At 37.0% G+C, this 20,541-nt stretch overlaps 1 long non-coding RNA gene across 1 annotated transcript; it reads left to right on the plus strand.

Moving 5' to 3' along the window:
- Positions 1 to 3,104: 3,104 nt before the first annotated feature.
- LOC149415761 (uncharacterized) lies at positions 3,105 to 5,666 on the plus strand. The gene is made up of 3 exons (XR_016303570.1): positions 3,105 to 3,197; positions 4,247 to 4,399; positions 4,549 to 5,666. It is a non-coding gene; the product is annotated as an uncharacterized LOC149415761 (long non-coding RNA).
- Positions 5,667 to 20,541: the final 14,875 nt, after the last annotated feature.

Here is a 20,541-nt window from a genome sequence, read left to right on the forward strand (position 1 = left end):
TGAATTACTCTGTCTATTTGTGTTGTGCAGTATGATGACTAACTTTGTCCATATGTGTTGTGTAGTATGATCAGATGTCTTACTTTGTGCATTGTGTTATGCAGTATGAAGAATTACTCAGTGAATTTGTGTTGTGCAGTATGATGACTATTATTATCTCGCTAGGATATTATTGTGTCATTGATGGGCGGCCACACAATTAAAAAAACACAAATAAAACATATAAACTTAAAATAATATTGAAAATGTACACCTACTAATTTATTACAAAAATTAACACAACATACAGCTTGGCAGTAGGTTTATAGTTGGCTACAATAACATTCTACTGTAAACTATATAAGTATTACAAAGTACCAGTGGTGGCTTATCAGCCACAATAAATGGCTAACCATACTCACAATGACAACTCAAAACTATAAGAGTTGTTATAGAGTCAGTATAGCGTAGTCCTTAAAACTGAATTATAGCCAAAATCCAATTAATAAAAAATAAAAATATATTGTTTGTAAAAGAAGAATCTGTTTAAATTATCTGTAATACTATTTTTTTATTATAATTCAATATATTAACGACTTGTGTGTGCTATTTTTGGTTGGTTTTGATGAAATAATCATACAACAATAGAACGTCAAAAGTGAGTGTCTTTCGAATTCACGTGAAAGTATTTAAAAGGTGTGAGTTTTTTTCTTGAATTTGCAGTGTTTGGTTTTAATATATGTGTGTTACAACTATACTTAGTAAAAAAAGAATTTTACGTAGTTACAAATTTTCTAAACATTTATTAAAAAAAGTGTATAAGGTTGAGGGATAGTTTTAATCTAAGCTTAATACTAGTCTTAAATTGTAATTGTTAAAATTAATATTGTCCTTTTTCATAACTCTAATTTCTTGTTAATTCAAAGTATTTAAAAAGTTGTAACTCGTTACGAAGTAAACATACAAAAATTGTTTAGGCACTTCTCTTTTCGATTATTCTGGAACCGCAGATCTTCACGTTTTCACTTATTACTGATAACATACTTGGCAACTTGGGCTGGTTCCCAAGGGCGGAATCAGTGTATTATTGAGAGTAGGGCGGTCGCTCGCAGTTCAGCCTGGGCCAAGACTCCGAAGGGCGGAGTCGGCAGGCAGCGACTCTTGAGAGGGCAGCCTCCTGGGCGGAAGTTCGCGGGGTAAGAGCCTCGGCGACCGCTCTAAGGGGGAGGGCAGGAGGTTCCCCGGCGGAGGCGAGATGGTAACTACTTGTTGAATCATCTCGGTCTTCGGCTGCGCGATCCGGGGACATTCGCACTCCTGTCGTGGGGAGCTAAAACTATCGTGGTTCCGCTTAACACCACTTTGTTACTTTGTTCGGGTCCAATTAGAGTCCTTGTGAGAGCCCTGAAGGAGTAACCATCTGTTACGTATACCAGGGCGGGTAAGCGGTGGATAACCTCCAGTGGGTCCATGGCGCTGGCGTCTCCACTCTTACCGCTGATGTAACTGGCTGGCTCATTCAGATCTCCCGATCCACTTTATGATCAAAATCTTAATATTATGCATACATACATTTAATTGATATCTGGTTGCCAATTAATTATTTATCTAAGTTTACAATTATACTCTTATATCTAGATTAATAGTTATGGTTAAATATTTACAAAATACATAATTACAATTTACCTTCAATTATTCGCAATATAGCCCAGCCTTGGCCGAAGGTTTTTATTGCCCTAGGGTCGCCGGCTTAAAATTTTCCCTTTTCAGATAACTAACTTTATGAGGGTCTAGAGCTAAATCTGCGGACTAATAGATATATTCCTAGGTTGGCTTTCTAATTTTTACGCCGGTTGCTGGCCAATCTGTACAACTACATTTTTAAGTCTAATAATACGAACTGCCGCCTCCATCTGCGTGTAAAATTACGGAGAACATATTAAGCTACACTTCCAAAATGTTGCTATACCTTTGTACAATGCTTTGCCTATGTCCACCCCCCTCACTCCACCCCATCTAATCTGGTTCTGTCCACAGCTAGTACTCCCGATGAAATCAGAGCAATTAAATCGATTAATCACTCGATTCTTTTGATGTTTCGATCACGTAAATGTTTTGATCATGTTAATGTTTCGATCCATCCTATCACTACGAACGATGAACTACTAAATCTTCCGATATCCATAAAAAATCATTTTTCAAATTTCATGCATCAGATGAGTACAGATGCATTTATGACAACTTAAAGCATTTAGTACATTGAAATCGTTTCTTTTCATGGTTAGTAATTCTGATGTTTTTTTTTTTATAGTGTGAAACAAACGACCCAAATTTTCTTCTCTAAAATTCAATGAGCCCCTCCTGACGTATAAGAAAATATTGTGACACCTCACCTCATTTGAGGTTGGATACTTAAACACCTAATTTCGTAAATGGATAACCTTATTCAAACTCATTTTGATATTGTTTCTTTCCCAACACTAGAAGTATAAAACACTCGGATTATCTTTTTTTTTTAAACATTATTATAGTATTTAGGGAGTTTTACATCTATGGACGACTGAGCGAATTGATTGTTATTTTTTCGTAAATTGCCTTTAATTGAAGATCTGCAGTCCCTGCAATAAATAAAACAAAATTTGAATTAAATTACTATGAACCTGAAAGGCCAGATTCATGGAAATATAATCATTGTCTATAACTTCATTATTGTCTATGCATAACCTGCAAATTTTGTTGACGCATGTTTTCTAAACAGACAGTGATTACTTCCTGTAACTAAACTCTGTTTAACTTAATCCCACATTGTGATAGTTATTAGTAAGAAGGATTGTTTATATTCCAAACGATTCTCTCAACCTTTGTCATTACTTAAAAATCACAATTTGTATCATTTTTTTCTAAATAAGTGTCTTGGCTACGACTTCATTGTTTTGACAGAATATTCCAATCGTAACCAAATTTTAAAAACTCATTCAAGTTAGTTTGCCGTTAACACTATGTTCTGTTTCAGGTATGTTTAATTGATGTCAAACCAATTACCAAACGCTACTACAGCCTCTCCATGGATCTACTAAATCCAGAGACTATATCTGTCAAGACGGAACCAGGGCCCCAAGAAGAAGGCGGAGGTGAAATGTCGTATACGGATATGGATTTCGACCTCCTAGATCTAAAGAAGGAATGTTTGCAATATTCACATAGTACTCGGTCAGCCAGTTAGTTTCATTGAATATATTAAAAATGTAGGATGATTACTTTGAATGTTCGGAATCCAAGACCGTTTTGAAATATCGTGAGAACAGGACAGACTATGCTGGTTCACCCCTCTCTTATCGTACATGAGTTTATTTGGTATTTACCTTAAAATTCATCCTTGCTGGAAACTTTTAGATTAAAGTACTCTTTTAACTTTATTACATTGCTCCAAATAAGTTGTCGTTTCTTCAAGTTTTCACCTCGTTTTATTTGGGACATGATGTTAGTTTCAAGTGTTATTGTTTTTATCAAGTGCAGTTCGGGAACTTCCTTATTTCATACGAAAATTAGTATGAAATAAGGAAGTAGAATACTTTAAACACACGTGTATTTGTACTTTACATTGATTGATGCTAGATTCCATCGACTTAAAACAACCTATTGATAGCGCTCAAGAGTCAAACATCGGTCGCTGGAGACATCTGGGGTCATTCTTATTCATTTATCTGTAAGCCTTAAAAGGTTTTTGAATAAATTGATACATTGAGCAGTGTACATTAATTTGAGAATATATGTATAACATTGAAAATACTAACAGTGTATAGGTGTAATCCATTATATAGCACGTACATCATATATCTATAAATACACAAATGTAAAATTCTGATTACAAGTATATTAGAATATATATAAAAATAATGAAAAAAAAAACTAAACAATATTAGTAAAACGTAAGAGTAACTAAAAAAAAAATTAAAACAACACTACATGTAAGTCAAAACACTTCACACGCTTCTCTAATTTGTAGGATTCAACAAAGTGCTGGTATAGATTATGCTTAGTTCTATAAATGGAGTCAATAATTATTTCAATAGTACCCCCTTACTTGTTACCCAGATGATGCACCCTATTGGTCAGTGAGTGTGTCTGTGTTCTTATGGTATCGTCAATTGACCTTAAAGCCTTTTATACAAAATCCCGCATCTACGTGGTTAATCAATGGTATCTTTATTCGTTATTTTTACGGTTATTGCTTTTTAATGTGCAAATTATTGTTTTGTTTTTCCAGATAGCTTTAATGTGGGGACGGTAACCATCAAGGCGGAATCAGGACCCCGAGAAGAAGAAGAAAGTGGAAGTCCAAATATTGAAATTGACATAGACCTGCCTGATGTTAAAAAGGAATGCTTAGAACGTTTTGAAAGAATTGCCAAGACAGCAGGTAACACCGATTTTCATTGAATGATTTATCGATTCGTGCTTTCCTATTTTATTAACGTTTTGACGACTTAACTGCGCTTATCTACACTTTGTGTTGGTAATGAGACTTATTGAGCCTTAATCCGTTTTATTTTTCAAATTTATCCACAGATCTGAAGACAAATTCCGTGGAAAAACGATCATCTTGTCCCCATTGTAACTACTCCTACTCCCGTAAGTCATCTTTGACAAGACACATGCTGACTCACAGTGGACAAAAACCTTTTTCATGTTTGGACTGCAAATATTCATGTTCTCATAAGGGAGCTTTAAAGAGTCACATGAAGACCCACAGTGGAGAAAAACCTTTTTCATGTTCCGAGTGCAACTATTCATGTTCTCATAAGGGTAATTTGTTGAGCCACATGCTAACCCACAGTGGAGAAAAACCTTTTTCATGTTCCGAGTGCAACTATTCATGTTCTCAAAGGGGAAATTTGAAGGATCACATGCTGACTCACAGTGGAGAAAAACCTTTTCCATGTTCTGAGTGCAACTATTCATGTTCTCGAAGTGGAGATTTGAAGAAACACATGCTGACCCACAGTGGAGAAAAACCTTTTTCCTGCTCCGAGTGCAACTATTCATGTTCTCGAAGGGGTCATTTGAAGATACATATGCTGACTCACAGTGAAGAAAAACCTTTTTCATGTTCCGAGTGCAACTATTCATGTTCTCGAAGGGGTTATTTGAAGATACATATGCTGATTCACAGTGGAGAAAAACCTTTTTCATGTTCCGAGTGCAACTATTCATGTTCTCGAAAGGGTTATTTGAAGATACACATGCTGACTCACAGTGGAGAAAAACCTTTTTCGTGTTCCGAGTGCAAGTATTCATGTTTTCGAACGGGTCATTTAAAGATACATATGTTGACTCACAGCGGAAAAAAACCTTTTTAATGTTCCGAGTGCGACTATTCATTTTCTCGAAAAAAAAATTGACATCACACAGACTCACTGTGGAGAAAAACCTTTTTCGTGTTCTAAGTACGACCATTTGCTCTACTATGTTGTATTTGGCCAATGAAGGAAACATGAACAAGCTAGATGTTATACAGAATAGAGCTATGAGATGTATACTAGGAAAAGGAAAATACGCAAGCATAGGTCAAATGAGAGAACAGCTAAATTGGATTTCCATAAAAAAGAGACTATTATTTAATGTGTTAATTTTTGTACATAAAATCATGAACAACCAAATGCCAAAATATTTTAAGGATGAAATTGTTTTTAATAGAGATGTTCATAATTACGAAACCAGAAATTTAAATAGGATTAGATTGCCACATATGAAAAAAACAAAATCACAGAACTGCCTAATGTACAAAGGACTAAAAATGCATGATGAAATGCCTGAAAGTCTGAAGAATGAAGGAAGAATGAATGTATTTAAAAAGAAATGTTATATTTATCGTAAAAATATGTAAAATTACAAAATGAAATATGATCTTGTTTATATTAGTTTATATTCAAATGTATAAACTATCTCAATAAATAATAAAATAAAAAATCGTGTTTTCGAAAGATTAATTTTTTCGCAGCTAAGAAAAAGGTTCCCATTGCATTTCATAGTTGTATTGTTCATCAACAAAGTGATGTTTTTATTTGTTTAACTTTATACAGTAAAAAATAAAAAGCGAATTATGATTAATTGTCATTTATGAAATCAATAGTGATGCGTCATAAAGTGAATGTGTTTTTTTTTTAAATTTAATTTTGATAATTAATTATTCAAAAAAAATTTTGGAGAAAAGATATATAAGTTTTTTTAGCTAAATAGCTATTAAATACCTAATTTTCCATTTCCTGAAACAGAAATTCCTACTTCTCACTATCGTCTATCTGATAAAAAATATTTTGGAAACAAAATGTGCGTATTAAGTGAGTCACTATTTACAATATATTAATAAAAAAATTTTATAAGCGCGGCTTCATAATAAAGTTAAGAAGTGAATTTAATTTTTTTTTTGAAATCAGTGTTTTTTACACCACCTTACTTTGTAGACAAACATGTTTTCGTCATCTGCCAATCGTTTCATCCTTTCACTAAACGCTAATTTTACATTAAAATCCCTTACACTGTTACCCACACAATTAAATTATAATCTTTACCTATATTTAAAGTTCTGATGCGTTCGTCGGTTATGGCCACAATTATTACATCGAGGTTTTGCTTTTGAACTCATGTGATAGTCTTGTGCTTAAACTAACATTATTATGTGTGCTTCTTCGTGTTTAGTGATTGGCCTCCCTTTTTTTCCTTCTTTCATACCTTGTTTCATCCCTACACGTATGATCACCCAATTACAACAAACATAATTTGTTTCGTTTCAAATTCATTCACAGTCCATTATTCATGTTTATCTGAAGCTGTAATTCAGCAAAAATGTAAATACACCACAACAGTCTCAACTGCTCCTAATCATCTAGAACCAGTGCGACTATGGCATTCCCAAATGGGGGATGTTGGAGTGGCAGCTCGTAACTTTTAGGTGTACTAGAGTGATAATATTTCAATTAATAGTAGACCCAAAAGTCACGAGCCGCTACTGGTATGTTGTAAGGCTAAAGGTAGTGGGGAGGGTAAGGAGATGGGGAAGAGGAAGGGAAATACCTGGCTATTCAGATCTGGTCACCAAACAAGGTAAAAGTAATTTCAAGCAACATTCGAAATGAATTCTGGTCAGTAAATTGTGAAATATCACAAAGTAATCTATTAAAATTTACTTGCGCACACCGGGATTGGAACCCGCGACCTCCGGTTTACTTGTCTAGAGTCTTACCTCTCAACAAAAGATGCTGTATATATATATATATATATATATATATAATATCAAGTTGCAGGGCGGTAGATGCTTTCAGTATTGCCCTAGTAAAAGACCACCATGTAGAATCCAAACGTTGCTTGAAATGACTTAAGCCTATATGGTAATTAAATTTGAATATGCATGTACTTTCACCTTTTTCTTTCCCATATCCTCCCCCTCCCCAACCCCACTATCTTCAGCCTCACAAAATACCCCAATTGGGGATGCCATAGTTCCACTGGATAGGACTGTTGGGGCTCTTGTGCGGTTTTCAAACAAATTAATTAAAACCATAGAATTTTATGATCTAATTTAAAACATTGGTAAATATGCCGTAAGAAACTGCAACAAATACATGCCGACTGATTACATAAATTCTAATATTAAAAGTACAGAATAAATATTTTACAACCCTGAAAAAGATATTAATTTATAAACACCATTTCACAAGTATGAATGAACTACTTACCAGTCTGAAGATGCCCATAGCAGGGCGAAACTAGTCCGGTTTTGCAGAGAATTATTTACCACGAAAATTTAGAGAATTAGCAACTAAAAACCCGAGGAACATAGACTTTTTAACCATATAGTACTCTGTTTTTATTCAAGTTCCTTCAAATTACTTAAAAATGTAAACAAAATATGTGTCTCTTTCTGACCGATTGCTTTTCCATGTGAGAAACAGAGACAGACATAATTTTAATGTTGTCTCTAAACATGAAACATTTACCGGATGTATGCTAGACAGGCCGATCTTGGTCCGGCAAGTGAACATTTTAGCATCGCAAAAGGAAACACCAGTAGTGCAGTGTACGTGACCGGGAGTTAGCCCTTTTCATAAAATGCAACTTTTACGGTCCAGTTCGCAGCTCGCTGGATCGTTCTCGGTGGTGAGCGGATAGTAGGGATGGGGACGAGGGAATTTTAGCCGATGCTACGAAGCTGAGGTGCGGGGCAGGGGACAGGAATTTTGCCGGAATTTTGTACAAATTATTTAATATCTAAGAAACTAGAAATAAAACATACATATATATTTTTTAAATGCAGATCGATAACCAAATAGTTTTTTTTGAGATTACCTAAATTACAGAGTATGTGGTGTAAAAAACAACTTAGATATAGCATAAAACTCTCGTTAGTGTAAGTTTGTTCCCCCCGTCCGGTACGGGAGTGTTAAATTCTGAATAATAATCAATTCGAACCGTAATTAGGTAGGTACCTAGCTCCTTTGTATTTACGACCTACCGCGCATATAATTATAATAGATTAAATTATTATCATTTATTTTCGTTTCGTTTCTGGGTACGTTTCTACTCGTGTTTATTCAAAATGGCCCCAGCGTTTCAAGAATTGCGCCGGAAACGGACATAAGCGAATAATAGGTTACTAAAGACACATGAAATTGCAAAAAGCGCTTTGCACGATGCAACTAAGTCAAAATTACTGTTAGCTCATTATACTACTCTGGAAAAGATAGTTCTTGATTTTTAAACATCTCATGCGGAAATATTAGCTTTAGATGACACGAACGAAATTGACGAAGATAAAATTCGCGAAGCCTTTGACGAGATGTATTATCAAATTGTCGAAATTTACCAGGAGTTAACCAGTCAGCCTCTCGATTGTAAGACCGCGAACGCGTGCACAAACGTTAAATTACCAAAAATAAACACTCCAATATTTTCTGGAAATGTAAAGCAATGGCCCGAATTTTACGACATGTTTAACGCTCTGATTCATGAAAACAAATCTTTACCCAACATCGAACGCATGCAGTATTTGTTCACGTGTTTATCTGGAGAAGCTTTAGGGTTGATTCGGACATTTCCAGTACAAGGAGCTCACTATGTTGAAGCTTATCAAAGATTAATCGCGCGCTATCGTAACGCGCGTGAACTCGCATTTACGTGTTGTCGGGAAATGCTTAATTTAAATTTTCAGCCCAACGATCCTTTTGTGTTCGATGAATTTATTGAGGATTTAACAATTTTATAAGAATTGGATCTCCCAACAGATAATTGGGACTTCGTGCTTTGTTATTAAATTCTGTCGAAATTAGATTCCATGAGAAAAATAACAGCGATGACGAAGAAATAGTATCCTTTTTTAATATAACAAAATGTGTTTTTTCTCCCACACTAATTCTCTCATAAACTTTTTTGCAGGACCACCGAAGCGAAAAGGACGCAGCCAAAACATGAAAAAATGAAATACTTAAATTCAGTAAATCACAAAGTCAAACAGCGTAAAAAGTTCAGAACTTATTGTTTTTTATTTCTTGTCATTTGTATGAGGTTTTTTATCCAGTTAAGAATTTTTCCTCATAAAACTTATTAATGTAACATAAACTCAGTCAATTAAATACAACCATCAGATGGTGATAGTAATAAGGCTAATCAGCCGCAGTACTAGTTAGTTAGAAACATGAAGGGTATTGTTATAAGCCCTAGCTAGTAAGAGGATTACGAAAGAATCCATAAAATCAAAAAAAAAAAAAAGTTTGTTCAATCACACCGTTGGTGTTTCAATTGTCTTCATTCTTCTCATTATCTTAAAGGTTGTAAATCTTTGTTTACATGTCAAAAATGTCAGCAAAAACATCATACTTTGCTCCATCGAGACGAAAACGCTTCTTTGGAAGATCAGCATCAACACCCCACGACGTCTACGGACCAGGAGACTTCTTCCAACTCTAAAATTCAGGTCCTCACCAACTTAGGAGACAAGTCCATAGTACTATTGTCAACCGCCAATGTTGGCATTCGCGATTCATCTGGCCGTTTCCAAACCTTTCGCGCATTGATCGATTCGGGCAGTCAAGCTCACTTCATCACCGATCGTGCTGCGGAGCTCGTCGGCATCCCTCGTCAAGCCAGTTCTCAGAGAGTTAGCGGCTTAGGCCAATCTTCCGCAACCACGTCAGGAGTCATTCAATTAAGGATCGGTGTTAAGGGACGGGTTCTCTTCAACATCAAGGCACTTACGCTGCCTAGTATCTGCGGCAACATGCCAACTGTTCGTCTAGATAAGTCATCGTGGCATCAGTTGAGAGACTTGCCTCTTGCCGATCCTGTTTGTCACAAACCGGGACCGATTGATCTTCTTCTGGGTGCTGAGGTTTTCTCTTCTCTTCTGAGACCTGGTAATGTGAATGGTGGTCCACGTCAGCCATCAGCTTTCAATTCTGCATTTGGTTGGCTTCTTCTAGGTTCAGTTGGTTCGGACACTGCTCACGAAACGAAATCTTTCATCGTTACTAACGAGGACCGGCTTCACGAAGAGGTCCAGCGACTGTGGGAGTTAGACACCATTCCCCAGTCTTCACACCTTACTCCTGAGGAACAACTTTGTGAACAAATGTACTGCACTGACCACTCACGGGACGGATCTTCGGGAAGATACATCGTATCCTTGCCTTTCCGAGAAAGGGGAAGGGATATCTCTTTCCCAGGGTCGCGTGAGATCGCTTTACGCAGATTCCATTCACTCGAGCGCAAACTCATAGCAAATCCAACCTTACGTGAACAATATTCTGCTTTCATGGCTGATTATTTACACAGTGGTCACATGACTCGTGTTCCTGGAAAAGATTTGCACAAGGGAAAGTATCACATACCTCATCATTGCACTCTTCGTCCAAGCAGCGCTAGCACTAAGTTAAGAGTGGTTTTCGACGCCTCAGCGACGGATGTGAACGGATCCTCGTTAAATGATACCTTGCTTATCGGTCCAAAGCTTCAAAAGAACCTGCTGGAGCTTTTGCTAAAATTCCGTATACCATCGGTAGTGTTTACTGCTGATGTACGACAAATGTATCGCCAAATATTGGTTCAAGAACCAGATCGTGCTTTCCAAGGAATATTTTGGCGTTTTCATTCGTCGGAACCCATCCAAGAGTACCAACCAAACACTGTAACCTATGGTGTCTCCTCCGCCCCATTTTTAGCCTATCGTACTGTCAAACAGTTGACCAAATATGAAGGTTATGATTTACTGCTAGCGCGTCGTGTGCTAACTTCGGATATTTACATAGATGACATCGTCGCCGGTTGTAACAGCTTGGAACAAGCTCAACAAACGAAAACCGAAGTTATCGAGCTGTTCAAACGAGGTCAATTCGAATTGCGGAAGTGGGTTAGTAACAAACCAGAATTACTCGCCGATCTGCCTCCGGAATACTGCCTCAATTACTTGCGAATCATGGATGTTGACAATAAAGTCCAAATATATTTGGTTTGCGCCAAGTCTCGAGTCACCCCCACAAAACAGATTTCATTGCCTCGCCTTGAACTGTGTGCGGCAGTTCTTCTAGCAGATCTATTAAAATTCGTCAAAGATTTATACGTACCATTGCTTCCGATCTCCAATATCTTTGCGTGGTCGGATTCAATCATCGTGCTCGCCTGGTTACGTTCTCTTTCGTGTCGCTGGAAGACTTTCGTGGCTAACCGTGTCAGTCACATTCAAGATGCCCTCGAAGGGACTTCCTGGCTTCACGTGTCATCTGGAGATAATCCAGCGGATGTCGCTTCTCGTGGTCAATCTCCAGCCGATCTGATCGATAACACGTTATGGTGGGCGGGGCCTTCGTGGCTGATCCAGTCATCCGATTCTTGGCCGTTGTTAGATGGCAATTTCGACGAAATTGAACTTCACTCTGAGGAACGAGTTCGATCTTTATTTGTCCAACAGGACGAAAATCTGGTGGACCTATTACTAGTTAAAATTTCTTCGATTCGGAAGACCCAACGCATTCTCGGTTACTGTCTTAGATTCATATACAACCTACAGAATAAAGAATCTCGTCGTTTGTATCTTCCATTTAACCGTGCCGAAATTCACACTTCACTTTTGACAGTAGTTAAACGCACTCAACATGTACATTTTAATGATGATATCACACGCTTGAAAGAGGGCAACCTTATTTCGAAACAAATGCGGAAGCTTAATCCCTTCATTGACAACCACGGTGTGCTCAGGGTGGGTGGCAGGTTATCTCAATCTGGGCTCGAATTCGAGTATAAACATCCTGCCCTATTTCCTCGCGAATCTAAGCTGACTTCTCTTGTGATAGACGCTCTACATCGAGAACATTGTCATCCAGGCCCCAACGGCGTTGTTCGTATCGCTACGGTTCGTACATCGAATGGTTCTCTTCTCACGAGACCATTAACCAAATTATGTCCATTGCCTAGTCAATGTGACTAATCATCTTCGCTTCCGCGGCGCATTCTTTCTTATCATTTTCATTATTATTATTAATATATTTTTTTTCTTTTTCTTCTCTCTTTTCACTGTTTCTTCGTTCACGCAACGTTCCACAGCATTGCCCGTTTTGTTTCTAAATTTTCTTTAAAATACACGTTGTTGTATTTTGGTGGGCGGAATGTTCCGTAACGCCAATTGCTTTGACAGGCCGTGTACTAACCAATCGTATCGTCAGAATTTGAACTGTGTAGTTTAAATTCGCACAAGTCAGCTAAAACGACGGATAGCCGTGAGCCGAGCCAGTTGCACAAAAACGGTTCGTCCTGTCAAGATCGATCCCCGGTTGTGTTATCGGAATAATCGTAATACGTATTTTTTATCGCAATTTAGTCTAAAATAACGAGTGATAACGAACGACAATCCCGTTCCAGTGTTGACAGATGAGGCTTATGCAGATTTCACCATCATTTCACCGGTAAGTTGATTGTGAATTAACGTTATGTATTGTGTTTTTGCATCGCCTGTCACAAGCCATATAATTCATTTATACTTTATCTGTGTGGAATAGCCCTTTAAAGTGCGGCTATTCCAACCCCTGTTCGTTCTTAGAACAATCAGAGTTCAAATGTTAACTACGGTGAACAACGCTAAATGCGGCTGGTAAAGTTAGATTTAAATGAAAAATTGCAGCCAATAAGTAATTATCTGTATTAACTACTAATAAGTTTCTGTTTTGTACGGAGAAAAATACTTACATTTTAACAATACACTACCAACTACTAGGCCAGTGCAATTAGCGCCAAAAAGGGGGTCGCGATCGAAGTAATTCCGGTAGTCCCAATTTTTTTATATGTTATATAAACTGATCTCCTGATGTAAAATCTGAGTTTCCGACCTTGGCGCACCTGTGCTCGCGCCGCCATTTTGAAAATACTAGCCGAAATCGGGCAAAAATCTAGTTTTTCCCAAATATCTCATTTCCAATGCAAATTTCGGCTAAAGTATCTTTACAAGTATAATAGAACATAAAATAACCTACAACTTTTGTGAAAAAAAATTTCTTCTATCTCTAATAGGTACCGAGGTAAAAAGTCGTAAAGGTGCGTATATTTTTGAAAAAACAAGTTTTTTGCGCGACTAGGTATGGTTTTTTATAAATACCTCGTTTCCAGTGGAATTTCATGAAAATTTTATTGATACCAATTATGGAGAACATAAAATTTAAAAAAAAGCTGTGCAGTTTTTATGTTTATATAGTTTTTTTACCGATATAAAGAATAAACAAATCTAGGTAGGTACTCACAGAAAATCTATCACGGTTTATTATCACGTTATTAGATTTCTGTTTGCATTTTTAAATACATACATCTATAAATTTATTAGAGGGCACTTCGGTATGGGGGGGGCTACCCCCACACCCTTCTACTCCTCCCCTCCGGTTCCCTTCACAGACAGTTCCATCCCTCGTTGGACTGCTGGATTCGTTTATCTGCATAACATTTGTGAGGGTATCGACTCATTCTGTGGGATTGAATCAGGAACGTCAGAGCAACATGTAGAGATGAGGCCTACAAGAATTAAGAGGGATGATCGAGACGTTAAAACTCTCATTGATTGGTTTGCTTGCCATGAACCATTTCCTAAAACAAACGTGATTATGTCTATTAGCAGTGGCACAATCGGGGATAGCAAAGTCACTTGTCACATGGCTGAAAAGATGGGGAAATTAGCTATGTCTAAAGTTATCAACCAGAACTTTGGAAACCTACACTTAAAACGTAATGATGCGATAGTTTCTCTTGCGACGGTGACCAGCAGTGTCAAAAATCAGGGTGTGACTATGGCAATAGATCCATTAATGCTATACAATATGAACTCTCTCCTGTACCATTATCTCTTTTCTCAGAGGAAGGCATGCGCAAAGGAACGAAGTCTATATTTTATCCACCATTCAACCCTCTACCAAATAATACAGAACTGGGAAGCAGTAAAATACACGTAATTGATGGAGGATATTTACTGCACAAAGTTGTATGGGGTCGTGCTCAACCTTTTTCAGTAATTTTCCAGCAATATGTCAGGTATGTACAAAATCACTATGGATCCAATGCAGTAGTGGTATTCGATGGATATCCAGATTCGATGGAAAAGAAAAGCACTAAAGGGGTAGAAAGAGCACGGCGTGCCAGAGTTACAACTTCTGCTGAAGTTTTGTTTTTTGAAAGCATGCACCCACAAGTGCCACAGGAAAAGTTTCTGGGAAATGAGAAGAACAAGTCTCGTTTTATTTCCCTACTCAGAACCTCATTTGCACGATCCCACATAACGACAGTACAAGCTGAAGAGGATGCTGACGTTCTCATAGTGAACACAGCAAATTCGTTGTCATCTCAACATGATGTAGTCATAATCGTTGGTCAGGATATTGATCTGCTGGTACTCTTCACAGCTCTCTCACCTCCCAACGTATGTTACCAAAAAGTTGGAAAAGGTAAATCACCTAACGCGTTGTACTCTAACAAATGTTTTAAACACATTGAAATAGTTGAAAACATTTTATTCCTTCATGCCATAAGTGGTTGCGATACAACTGGAATAAAAATCAAGAAAATAAAATCAAGGAATTCCAAGTTTAAAACACCTAACCTCTGTTTCAATTATTGGCCTGATTTTGGTGGATTAGAGTTTGGATACGTAATAGAGATAAAAAATATAAATTATATACCTATTTCTTTAACGAAATTTTATTTTCTACAAAATTTAAACAATAAATTTTTCACAAAATTGTACTGGAAACGAGGTATTTATAAAAAACCAAACCTAGTCGCGCAAAAAACTTGTTTTTTCAAAAATATACGCACCTTTACGACTTTTTACCTCGGTACCTATTAGAGATAGAAGAAATTTTTTTTCACAAAAGTTGTAGGTTATTTTATGTTCTATTATACTTGTAGAGATACTTTAGCCGAAATTTGCATTGGAAATGAGATATTTGGGAAAAACTAGATTTTTGCCCGATTTCGGCCAGTTTTTTCAAAATGGCGGCGCGAGCACAGGTGCGCCAAGGTCGGAAACTCAGATTTTACATCAGGAGATCAGTTTATATAACATATAAAAAAATTGGGACTACCGGAATTACTTCGATCGCGAATCGCTAATTGCACTGGCCTATACGATCAGACAATTAGAAACAATGACAAAATTTAAACACGGAATAAAGAAATGGATTGCAATCACAGGGCGTCCCACTATTGCAAGCATATGTAAACCAAATTGCACATAGACAACAAGTACTATTTACACACGACCAAATTCAAACTTAATTAAAATGATCTATTTATATTCTCCCACATTTGTAATGAACACAATCTTAACAGGATTAACCCACCGTTCTTTTGATTGTATTGAAATTATTTTGTATTATTTATATATTTTGTATTTACCCTTATTGATATTCACTTAACTATATGTAAATACATCGATGTACTCTGTGTCTGTCTCGGCACAGGTTTACCCTAGTGAGACAGGCATCGAAAAACGACTTGTAAAAAACTTTATATAGATAAATAAAAAATAAATATATAAAAATAAAAATAAAAAATGTATCTGAGAGGAAAATCGTCAATCATTCAAATCAATGGAACTTTTTTTCTGTCTGCCCAGGTAGTACGTTCTCGAGCGGTTGAAGTACCTAGCAGATGTGTTTACCAAATAACTCTCGAAGGTAGAATGTGCGATTTCTACAGGGTAAACAGAAAAGAAAATGTTCTAGAACGCACTAGTAGCTGCTGCTACAGTTCTACAGTTTTGAAAGTGAATTTAGAAGTGTAAAAATATTGTTTGAAAATAATTAAATACATTACTGTACACATATTCATATATATTTTTATATTCGTGTTAGTAGTATGACATAATTATCTTTTTTACACATACATTTACATTTAAGTTACACTTAAATTTAAGTTTTAAAAAAAATCAAATCTTTTCCAATGCGATTCAGAACAAATTCAACGAAATCGCAAGGTTATAAATATTGTGACCATTATAAAATTATATTAATTTTTTATACTGGTAACTCTCTGGTGAAACATATCAGATCTAGAACTAGAATTTATTCTGTAAATAGTTTTCGTGAAGGTGAATGTTAACGCAAGGAACAAAAAAAGTGTCCAGTTAAAGAGTCTTTTCGAGAAAATGCATAATTCCATATTAAAATAAACAGTGAGTGCGCACGCGTTTTTTTCAATCTCTCTTCAGCCAGAAAACGAGAAAAATTTTTTTCAGCTGTCAGTCAGTTTTTTCTCTTCAAGGAACACTGTTGATAACTTGCATAGTTGCACTCGGAACAAGAAAGGGGGTTTTTTCTCCGCTCTGAGTCAGCATGTGTTCCAACAAATGTCATATATGGGGATAATGTGGCCTTTCCTAGAATCTGAATATGTTCATTTGGAAAATGAAAAAGGTTTGTCGCCACTGTGAGTCAGCATGTGGCTTTTCAGATGTGCGTTTTGAGAATATCCATAGATGAACAAGGAACAAGAAAAAGTTTTCTCCGTAGTGACTCAACGTGCGCTTCAGATTGCCTTTACAATAACATAAATATGTGCACTTGGAACATAAAACAGGTTTTTCGCCACTGTGAGTCAGCATGTGGGTATTAAGATGGGCGTTTTGATAAAATTAAATGTTTCACACGCGATTTGAAAAAGGTTTTTCTCCACCGTGAGTTAGCATTTTGCACTTCAGAAAACATGTTTAGTTGCACACGGAATATTAAAGAGGTTTACCTACGATGTAAGAGAGCATATGGCTCTTCAGATGGCCTTTTTGATAACATGCATAGTTGCATACGGAACATGAAAAAGGTTTTTCTCCACTGTAAGTCAGCATGTGGAACTTTAGTTGACCCTTACGATAACACGCATAGTTGCACAGGGAACATGAAAGAGGTTTTTCTCCACTGTGAGTCAGCATGTGTGCCTTCAGGTTACCCTGGTTATAACTTGTATAATCGCACTCCATACATGGAAGAGGTTTTTTTCAACTGTGAATATGCATGTGCCGCTTTAGCTGACCCTTTTTACAACACGCATATTTGCACACGGAACAAGAAAAAGGTTTTTCTCCACTGTGAATCAGCAGGTGCCTCTTGAGCTGGCCCTTTCGATAGCACGCATAGTTGCACACGGAACATGAAAAAGGTTTTTCTCCACTGTGAATCAGCATGTGCCTCTTCAGCTGACCCTTTTGAGAACACGCATAGTTGCACTCCGAACATGAAAACGGTTTTTCTCTACTGTGAATCAGCTTGTGCCTCTTTAGCTGACGCTTTTGATAACACGCATAGTTGCACAAGGGACATGAAAAAGGTTTTTCTCCACTGTGAGTCAGCATGTGGCTCGTTAGGTCACTCTTTCGATAACATGCATAGTTGCACACGGAACAGGAAAAAGGTTTTTCTCCACGGTGAGGCAGCATGTGGCTCGTTAGGTCGCTCTTTCGATAACATGTATAAGTGCACACGGAACATGAAAAAGGTTTTTCTCCACTGTGAATCAGCATGTGCCTCTTCAGCTGACCCTTTTGAGAACACGCATAGTTGCACTCCGAACATGAAAACGGTTTTTCTCCACTGTGAATCAGCATGTGGATCTTTAGCTGACCCTTTCGACAACACGCATAGTTGCACACGGAACATGAAAAAGGTTTTTCTCTACTGTGAATCAGCATGTGACTCTTTAGCCGACCCTTTTGATAACACGTATAGTTGCACAGGGTACATGAAAAAGGTTTTTCTCCACTGTGAGTCTGCATATGGCTCGTTAGGTGGCTCTTTCGATAACATGCATAGTTGCACACGGAACATGAAAAAGGATTATTTCCACTGTGAGTCAACATGTGGCTCTTTAAATGACCCTCATGATAACATGCATAGTTGCACTCCAAACATGAAAAAGGTTTTTCTCCACTGTGAGTCAGCATGTGCCTCTTCAGCTGACCCTTTTGACAACACGCATAGTTGCACTCCAAACATGAAAACGGTTTTTCTCCACTGTGAATCAGCATGTGCCTCTTTAGCTGCCACTTTCGATAACACGCATAGCTGCACAGGGGACATGAAAAAGGTTTTTCTCCACTGTGAGTGAGCATGTGGCTCTTCAGCTGACCCTTTTGAAAACACGCATAGTTGCACTCGGAACATGAAAAAGGTTTTTTTCCACTGTGAGTCAACATGTGGCCAATTAGGCGACTCTTTTTATAACATCCATAGTTGCACCCGGAACAAGAAAAAGTTTTTTCTCTTACATGGGTGCGTACGTTTATTGCAAAATTTGTCTTAGGAGAGGAGGAGTAGTTGTGATGGGGAGGAGTGATTCCCTTTTCCACTAAATGCGTCTGAAGATCTGTCGGCAAATTTGAAAAATAACATGGGTAAAAAAGACTCAGTTAAACTTATTTCCTAAAATTAGAGTTAATAAGCGAAGTAAGTTTGTAGAAAGGTTAAAAAAGTAGGAGAGTCCGAATCGTTCAAGTTTACAGTGAAAAATTGGTTTTACCTGCTGCCTTGGTAATTCTTCCAAAGCGTTCTAAGCATTCCTCTTTAACATCCGGCAGGTCGATGTCAATTTTCATATAAGTAAGCGCCGCTTCATCTTGTCGGGGTACAAGATCCGCGTTTATGGTGGCTGTCTTCACATTAATGTTTCCTGGAATAAAAAAGGACAATAAATATAATGAATCTTTGCTTGGCCAGCCCTGTACCAAACGGCGCCAGGCGCAAGTTTAATGTTGGCTGCCCTAACAGTCTAAATTAGTACACGCCGAGGCAGGATATCACTGTAATCATTTAAATGATGATTTGTGTTTTTTTGGAGAGCGGTATTTATCAAAAATAATATCAAGGGCGATGTGTTAGGTTAAGTATTCGACGCCCGGAGAGAACTGCACTAATTGCGCCCGCATAGGGCCAACCCTGTATCTTCGTCAAATTGATATAAACGAGAATTTTTTTAATGGAAAAAAATAAACTATTCTTTTACGAATAAATACCATTGATCAACAAGGTCAATGTCAGATAAAAATGACCTCAGATGTTCGCTTCAGGGACCGATTATTCAAGAAGGAAAAACCTTTCTCTAGAGCACCTGCAGTAGAGAGTTTGGTTGTTTTTGGTCAATGAGTTATTGTTTTGACAATCAATATGTATGTATTTTTAACGTATAAAACTTGGAATTCACATCATATCTCAAATAAAATAAGGTGAAAATCGGGAACCGACAACTTTTGATGAAATATATAATAAAGTTTAATGAGTGCTGTATTTTGGTATTTTCCGACAAGGACACATATTAAGGTAAATACTCAATACACCTGATGTTTTATAAGAAATGATGTTGTGAACAAGTATGTGTCCTGTTGGCACGACATTTCAAAAGCGACATTGATTCTGGACATCCGAATTTTAAGTTCTATATTTAACACGTATGCAATGCAACAAACTGGCAGTCTGAGTATTCTCCGCATATTGCGAGCATTCCTTCGTTACAGCTAGGTGGTCGAAATCTAAATCTGAAAATGCAATTTCACCTCCATCTTCTTCCTGGAGCCCTGGTTCCGTCTTGATGGATATAGTATCTGGTTTCAGTAGATCCATGGTCTGCTTTAGTAGAGTTTGGTTATTGGTTTAACCCCAAAAAATATATCTGAAACAGAACATTGTTAAATTAAAATAAAATGATTAAATTAATAAGTTAAATTAAAACAGGATACATGATTTTTAGCTTAACTCGTTAAATCATTCCTCCTTACGTACCCTTAAAAATTGAATGTAACAACCTGCAAATCCTGATACGGGAGAATTATCTTGGGCTGTGCATTGATAAACACCTTTAATAGCAACTTTTAAATAGCATATTAAAGATATAATCACCCCTTTAATTAGCCTATTTAGCCGGATCTCATGTCTGTTACCAAATAAAATTAAAAAAGGTCTATATTATAGCCTCGTACATTCACATTTAAACTACTTGATTTAAATGTGGTTAATTGCATATAAAATATATATATATATATATATATATATAAAT

This window comes from Hesperophylax consimilis, chromosome 17 (genome assembly GCF_061612785.1).
Source record: "Hesperophylax consimilis isolate HC1 chromosome 17, BYU_Hcon_1.0, whole genome shotgun sequence".
Lineage (NCBI taxonomy): Eukaryota > Metazoa > Arthropoda > Insecta > Trichoptera > Limnephilidae > Hesperophylax > Hesperophylax consimilis.